The sequence below is a fragment of the Capra hircus genome, chromosome 23, assembly GCF_001704415.2.
Source record: "Capra hircus breed San Clemente chromosome 23, ASM170441v1, whole genome shotgun sequence".
NCBI classification, from domain to species: domain Eukaryota; kingdom Metazoa; phylum Chordata; class Mammalia; order Artiodactyla; family Bovidae; genus Capra; species Capra hircus.
The window spans coordinates 19816246-19824566 of record NC_030830.1 but is presented as its reverse complement, the minus strand read 5'-3'; the positions used below and the strand labels follow the sequence as shown (position 1 = coordinate 19824566).

The window sequence follows — 8321 nt, the reverse complement described above, 5'->3', positions numbered from 1 at the left end:
ACTGCCAAGGATGCAAAAGAACAACTAACTTTTTTGCTTTTCTTCCTATTTCTTGAATGATGGGGCTCTTTTTTATCTGCCTCCCACTTTGTTTCTTGCTCTGTAAACCCAGTAGGTCTCTCCAACCTCTGTCTTACTACCTACTAACTTGCTTTTAAAATTCCACACTTCTTTCCAATCCTGAATCTGCCCATTTAATTCATACCTTGAGCACTGTTCTCCTAGACCATTTTATGAACCTTCTTAGTTGCCTTTGGGATGTAATAAAAATGAATAGAGTGTTGGGAATGAATCGCTGGAAGAATTGATGGTGATTTTTATTTTCACCTGGGGTTTTCCCATTAAAATCTTGTCCTTAACATTCCTGTAAAGCAAACATCAAATAGCAAGAAGTGTTTTATCTAAGGAAAACTCGGTCAATTTTCTGACACGTTTTCAGTATTTTTTGTTCCACTTCAAGTTTTATTTGCTAAAGAATCAGTATCCTTAACAACTCCCTTATTTCCTTTGTCTTAAAGAAGTCATAAATCCTGCTGCAACACATAATACTGCTAAAACAACAAACATCAGCTGGGGAGAGGCCCACAGAATGTGGTGAGCTATTTCCTGAAGAACCCTCACAGATGGTAATTCAGTGAGGGGGTGTAGCTCAGTGGTAGAGCGCGTGCTTCGCATGTACGAGGCCCCGGGTTCAATCCCCGGCACCTCCAGCTGTGGCTTGAGTTGTATTTTCTTGCTTTACTCATTGCCTGCTCACAAGAACCTAAGACATTCGTTTCAGTGGTGCACTGTTTAAACTTCATGACCCTCAAAACCTCTCAAGGTAGCTGGCAGAGTACAAGTCTATTAGTAACCGACAGAGGCCATAACAAGTTAGCATAAACCTGGCGGCTTAAAACAATAGTAATTTGTTCTTTTACCCTTCTGGAGGCCAGAAATCCAAAGTTAGTATCACTAGACAGATATTAGGGTATTGGCAGAGTGGTGCTCCCTCCCAAGGCTCTGGGGGTGTGTGTGTCCAATCTTGCCTCTTTCAACTTCTGGTGGCTGATGGCATTCCTTAGCCTGTGGCAGCCTTACTCCAGTCTCTGCCACCGTGGTCACACTGCCTTCTCCTCTCTGTATGTGAAATCCCTCTGTCCCTCTCTTTTAAAGACACTTGTGAGTACATCGGGCCTAGCTGTATAATCCAAAGTAATCTCCCTATTTTAAGATCAATAAGGAAATATTGGACTTAAACTACACATCAGATCAGATGAACCTAATAGACATATGCAGAACATTTCATCCAATACCCCTGGAATACACATTCTTCTCAAGCATACATGGAATGCTCACCATGATAGATAATGTGTTAGGTCACAAAACAAGTCTTAACAAATTTAATATAATTGAAATTACTCTAACTTTATTTTCCAACCACAATGATATGACAATCCATAACAGTAGGAAAGCCAGACATATCACAAATGTTTTTGTTGTTTAGTTGCTAAGTCATGTCCAACTCTTGTGACCCCATGAACTATAGCCTGGCAGGCTCCTCTGTTCATGAGATTTCTCAGGCAATAATAACTGGAGTGGATCCTTCTCCGTGTAAATGGTGATTTTAAAACTTCATTATTTCCCCTGCATTTATTAGTTGGCATACCACTGTAAGGAAAAAATTCCCTTCTTCCATATTTATTCATTTAAGTATCCAAAGATCGTAATCATTTATTGTCGTTATTCATCTCAAAGTGCCCCCAATCTGACCAAGGAGAGGCCCTTCATGTTGGTTTCTGGATCCTTTTGAATTATCCTCATGATTTTTGAGCACTTATATTATAGTATGGAGAAGGCAATGGCACCCCACTCCAGTACTCTTGCCTGGAAAATCCCATGGACAGGGGAGCCTGGTGGGCTGCAGTCCATAGGGTGGCGAACAGTCGGACACGACTGAGCGACTTCACTTTCACTTTTCACTTTCCTGCATTGGAGAAGGAAATGGCAACCCACTCCAGTGTTCTTGCCTGGAGAATCCCAGGGATGGGGGAGCCTGGTGGGCTGCCGTCTTTGGGGTCACGCAGAGTCGGACACGACTGAAGTGACTTAGCAGCAGCGACAGCATAGTATAGTATAGAAAGGCATCTTAGGTACATATTATACTATCTCTGGTCCAGTCCTAGAGTCTGTGAATCCTACTGGTAGCTCTGTTTCCTTTTAGTGGGGATCAATATTCAAAAATCAAGATATTGGGCTAGCATTACTTATTGATACTGAGATATTAGCTTTCCTAGCCCTATTAGACAGATCTAGAGGGAAAATGACAGATACACATACATACTTGCGTGCACACACACATATACATCTTCTATCCAGTGCCAACAGTTACTTGTTACCTCCTTCACCCCATAGTGAAAGCCCTGAATTTCAACAATACATGTATTAATTTTCCCAATCACACAAAGGTAAATTCACACATAGCAAATAAAAGTAAAATTCATACAAAATATCAGAATTGACATACACTTAACACTACAAATAATAACCCTTCTACATAGAGGTTATGATTTGTTTGCTTTTTATTCTTGTCTTTTCAATTGAGATAAAGTACTGTGTTTACTTGGATGTGTCCTCTATTTTTCTCTTGAATGAGGTTATATTATCCTTTTGAAATACAGTTAGATTTTTTCTGTTCATACTCAATTTTGGAGTATTTTCACATGCACTTAAGTAAATTTTATTTTATTTTTTGAAGTATGTAATGTATCCAAGAGTCAAAAGAATACAGAGAATAATATTCAAAACATTGCAGGAGAATGTTCTGTCCCAGGACTCACCCAAGTGATAGAATGGAAGTGCAATTCAGGCAATCTAATCTGATGGGAATCCAACTTTGAGGCAAGTTCCTCACAAGCTGACTGCAAATCAGAAACAGTGCCTTTCTATTATTAAGGTTTTTTTCTCCTGGAACAACTATGCCTGAGAGAGGATAAAGCTAAGGAGTTTAGAAATAGCGGAATTGAACTTACGGTTGTTTTGTGTTTGATAACTTGGTCTTCAGATGCAATGCTGGTCACTAGAAGGTATGAAAAATCTTCTGAGAACTCAGTGAGGACCTGAGGGTATGGCTCAGTGCTTCGCATGCATGAGACACTGGGTTCCATCCCCAGTACCCACATTTTCATATATTCTTCTTGCCAACGTACCCTAAGACCTCTTGCTGCCTGAAATATCTTTGTCACACTCAATCTTCTTGGCTATGGCAATTCTTTCTTAACCTTACACAGGAAGGAATCGTGCCCGTTCGCTAAGGTTACCCATTGTTAGCTCTGTTATTGACCGAATCTCTCTAAGCATTCTCAGCAGTTGCCACCGCCAAAATGTTATAAAAAGCAAGTGGCAGTTTTCCCAACCATCCAATTCCCACTTGTATGGAATCTGAAAGTATCAGCAAATGGCGGTCTGTGTTGACCTAATGGACAGACCACCTGATTCCTTGTCAGAAAGTTAATCACTCAAGTTCTTTTGTGGTTCTTTTATTCTAGCTCCTTCCTAACCCAGGTTGCAGGAGGGTGAAGAAGATTTCACTAAAATATTTCACTAGACTTCACTGCCAGTGGTTAACAACTTGATGCACTGGTGGTCACTTTTTCCATCAGAGACCCTCAAACTGGAGCTTACAGAAAAGTTGTTTAACTACAAACAAATGATAAATGAGGAAAAAATGGCAGTCACCTCGGCAGAAATCTATAAAGGGAAATAGTGCTTTTCTGGGTATTCTAAGGGGCTTCCCAGGTGGCACTAGTGGTAAAGAACGCTTGCCAGTGCAGGAGTCATAAGAGACACCGGTTTGATCCGATCCTCTGGAGGAAGGCATGGCTACCCGACTCCAGTATTCTTGCCTGGAGAAGCCCAGAGACAGAGGAGCCTGGCCGGCTACAATCCATGTGGTTGCAAAGAGTCTGAAGAGACTTAGCACACAGGGGTATTTTAGGGAAGTTTCCAGTCTGAGATGGCAAATGTTCTGAACTCCAGGGTCCAAGGTCAATCCAGGGGAAAATTCATTTCTTTGTTTTCTGCAGATAGATAATGAACTCTTGTGCTCCCAATCCCAATACATCTATCTCAACTTCAATCTACTTACTCTCCAGGGACACCCCTCTTCCAAACTACTGAACAATGCATATCTCCAGGTTAGAGCTGTTTGTACAGTTTCAGATTCTGGCCTCACAATGCCTAAGCAGAGATCCACAGGAGGATACACTTTTAAAAAAAAAAGTGTTTTTTTCAGTCACAAAAGGGAAAACCAGGCAAGAAATCTGTTAAATGTTCAGAAAGCAGTCTCTTTTTCCATCTACAAAAGCCAGGAAACCTGGAGATCTTCCATAATGCACCCTCTCCTTTTCTTAATCTCCAGAGGAAGCTGTAACTGTCCATCAGTTGTCACAAGTCACCTGTACAGCCAATTTTGAGGTCATCCCCTTGATCTGTGAATGATTCCTCTATATTGCCTTTGTGCCTGTACAAGGAGTGAGGGGAGAATGGTTTCCTCTGAAGGTATCACCCTTTGTTCTGTGACTGGCTTTCTGCAACCAAGGTCTTCAGTTCCCATTCTGCTCTTCAGACTCCTTTGAGACTCCTAGCATCATGTAAGTAGTAAAGGAGCCTGTTGCAAATGTTAGGAAGAGTTTCTTCAGGAGCAAGATTTGAAAGTATGTGGAGGGAGCAACAGAAACTTTCTCATATTTCGCGTTTCAAGCAAAGCCTTAAGAAGTAAGACGCTTCCTTGGATCTCAAAGCTGCAGCTGCAACCGGTCGATTCACAGCATCCAAGCGCGAAAACCGGGGCATCTGTGCAGCTTCCAAGCTACCCATCCCAGCGGTTCCGGGACTTTAAATGAAAACTCACCTCAAGTACATCCCCAAGGCACTCCACTTGTCCATCCAATGATGCAAAGAGCTGTGAGGCGCTCCCAAAGCCAAAATGGTCTTGGACTAGAGGAGCCAGATCCTTTTCTGTGACAAGCCTACATCCCTTGAGAACGCATCTCTCCTCTCATACCTGGACGGAGACAGAAAGATATGGAGCCTGGACCCCCAAACTCCCCTCAAATCCTAATAATTTTGAGGATGCTTTTCCTCTGTCCACTTCCTTTCCGTCCCTTTTCTCCTTTACTTCCTGCACTTCACCCCATCCCGCCTCTTCCTTCTCGGGTCAGCTGGGCTCCTCTCTTTCATCCTATGTGCTCCTCGATGGAATTTGCACAGTAGTTTTGCTCACTTTTAGTCGCATTTCAATCTCCGTGTTGACACTCATGTGTAAATTTCCACATTGCGTTCTAATTACTTTCCTTAAGTTTCCAGCTCAGCCTTTCCCCTGCATAAGCTGAGGCTTGGTCTGATTTGGGGCGAGGTGCACAGCTGGCTGTAGTGGGTAAAACCTGGATTGGTAGAGGAATGCTGAGGGAGAAAGAATCTGTAAGAGAATCTAAAATATTTTTTAGAGGAAGCTGTCTAAAGACTTGTATCTGAATTTACATTCCCACCGAATTTTAGCTAAAGGCAAAAAGCTCAACTCTTTCCGAATCAGAGACTGAGATTTGAGAACTTGTCCAGATATACACATTTTATTGCAGGCAGATTCTTTACCATTTGAGCTACCTGGGAAGCCTTACACATTTTATAAATTTTTATTAAAATTCACTTGGCAGGTGCCTCTCAGGTGCTGTCACTTCCTCATTCCAGAGATTATTATTTCTGAAATTCTGAAAGCCCCTGAAATTGTTTCTGCTGTATTCAACAAAAGTACTCCTATGTCCTGGTACTGTCCGCTTTATATAAAAAGTTCCTCATGCTCTCAGATGGGTAAAAAACAATTCTTAGCCAGATATCAGCCTGCAGACCACAATCTGAAATTCAAATACTAATAAAGAGATAAGATGTACTAGAGGCAAAGGGGTATCCAAGGATATCTTTTTTTTTCCTTCTCTTCTTTATTTTGTTATTTAAACTGAGGCTTAATTAATATCAACAAAAATGGATGAAATTTAATTATTCAGTTTGATGGGTTATATGCCATGTAACCAATAGCTCTGGGAAAGATAATTGATATTTCAACCCCCGGTAGCTTCCTTGTGACTCATCCCAATCAATACCACTCTCTAACACCATGGATTAGTTTTTTGTGCGTTTTGAAATAATATAAGTAGTATCATACAGTATGTACTGATTTGAGTATGGATTTTTCATTCATTTTTTTAAAAGTTGAATACATCCATATTGTTGCTAGTATTGGTAGTTCTTTTTTCATTGTTCGTAGTAATCCATTGTATGAATACTATGCATCAAAACTTTTAAATCCATTTTACTGTTGATGTATATTTAGACTGCTCAAAGTTTCGGTCTGAAATGTCTAATGTGGTCACTGGCATTCCTGTATATGTCTTTCAAGGAAAATACGCATTTCTCTTGGGTGTAAATGCAGCTGTGGAGTTTTTTTATTGGGTGGGGCATAGCTTATATGTATATTTAATTTTAGTCTGTGTTTGCAAATAGTTCCTAATGTGTGTGCACCAGTTTACAGTCTCATCAGCAGTGTGAGAGTGACTATTCCAGTTGCTCCACATGCTCAGCAGCTCTTGATATTATCAGTTCTCTTCAGTTCAGTTCAGTTCAGTTCAGTCGCTCAGTCCTGTCTGACTCTTTGCGACCCCATGAATTACAGCACGCCAGGCCTTCCCGTCCATCACCAACTCCCGGAGTGCACTCAAACTTATGTCCATCGAGTCAGTGATGCCATCCAACCATCTCATCCTCTGTCGTCTGCTTTTCCTCCTGCCCCCAATCCCTCCCAGCATCAGAGTCTTTTCCAATGAGTCAACTCTTCGCATGAGGTGGCCAAAGTACTGGAGCTTCAGCTTTAGCATCATTCCTTCCAAAGAACACCCAGGACTGATCTCCTTCAGAATGGACTGGTTGGATCTCCTTGCAGTCCAAGGGACTCTCAAGAGTCTTCTCCAACACCACAGTTCAAAAGCATCAATTCTTCGGTGCTCAGCTTTCTTCACAGTCCAACTCTCACATCCATACATGACTACTGGAAAAACCATAGTCTTGACTAGACAGACCTTTGTTGACAAAGTAATGGCTCTGCTTTTCAATATGCTATCTAGATTGGTCATAACTTTCCTTCCAAGGAGTAAGCCTCTTTTAATTTCATGGCTGCAGTCACCATCTGCAGTGATTTTGGAGCCCTAAAAAATAAAGTCTGACGCTGTTTCCACTGTTTCCCCATCTATTTCCCTGAAGTCATGGGACCAGATGCCATGATCTTCGTTTTCTGAATGCTGAGCTTTAAGCCAACTTTTTCACTCTCCTCTTGCACTTTCATCAAGAGGCTTTTGAGTTCCTCTTCACTTCCTGCTATAAGGGTGGTGTCATCTGCATATCTGAGGTAATTGATATTTCTCCTGGCAATCTTGAATCCAGCCTGTGTTTCTTCCAGTCCAGCATTTCTCATGATGTACTCTGCAAAGAAGTTAAATAAGCAGAGTGACAATATACAGCCTTGACGTACTCCTTTTCCTATTTGGAACGAGTCTGTTGTTCCATGTCCAGTTCTAACTGTTGCTTCCTGACCTGCATATAGGCTTCTGTAGAGGCAGGTCAGGTGGCCTGGTATTCCCATCTCTTTCAGAATTTTCCACAGTTTATTGTGATCCACACAGTCAAAGGCTTTGGCATAGTCAATAAAGAAGAAATAGATGTTTTTCTGGAACTCTCTTGCTTTTTCCATGATCCAGCAGATGTTGGCAATTTGATCTCTGGTTCCTCTGCCTTTTCTCAAAGCAGTTTGAACATCTGGAAGTTCACGGTTCACGTATTGCTGAAGCCTGGCTTGGAGAATTTTGAACATTACTTTACTAGCGTGTGAGATAAGTGCAATTGTGCGGTAGTTTGAGCATTGTTTGGCATTGCCTTTCTTTAGGATTGGAATGAAAACTGACCTTTTCCAGTCCTGTGGCCACTGCTGAGTTTTCCAAATTTGCTGGCATATTGAGTGCAGCACTTTCACAGATCATCTTTCAGGATTTGAAATAGCTCCACTGGAATTCCATCACCTCCACTAGCTTTGTTCGTAGTGATGCTTTCTAAGGCCCACTTGACTTCACATTCCAGGATGTCTGGCTCTAGATTAGTGATCACACCATCGTGATTATCTTGGTCATGAAGATCTTTTTCGTACAGTTCTTCTGTGTATTCTTGCCACCTCTTCTTAACACTTCTGCTTCTGTTAGGTCCATACCATTTGTGTCATTTAACGAGCCCATCTTTGCATG

At 41.5% G+C, this 8321-nt stretch overlaps 1 non-coding gene across 1 annotated transcript; it reads left to right on the top strand.

The window, feature by feature from the left end:
* Positions 639–710, top strand: TRNAA-CGC. The gene has a single exon. It is a non-coding gene; the product is annotated as a tRNA-Ala (tRNA).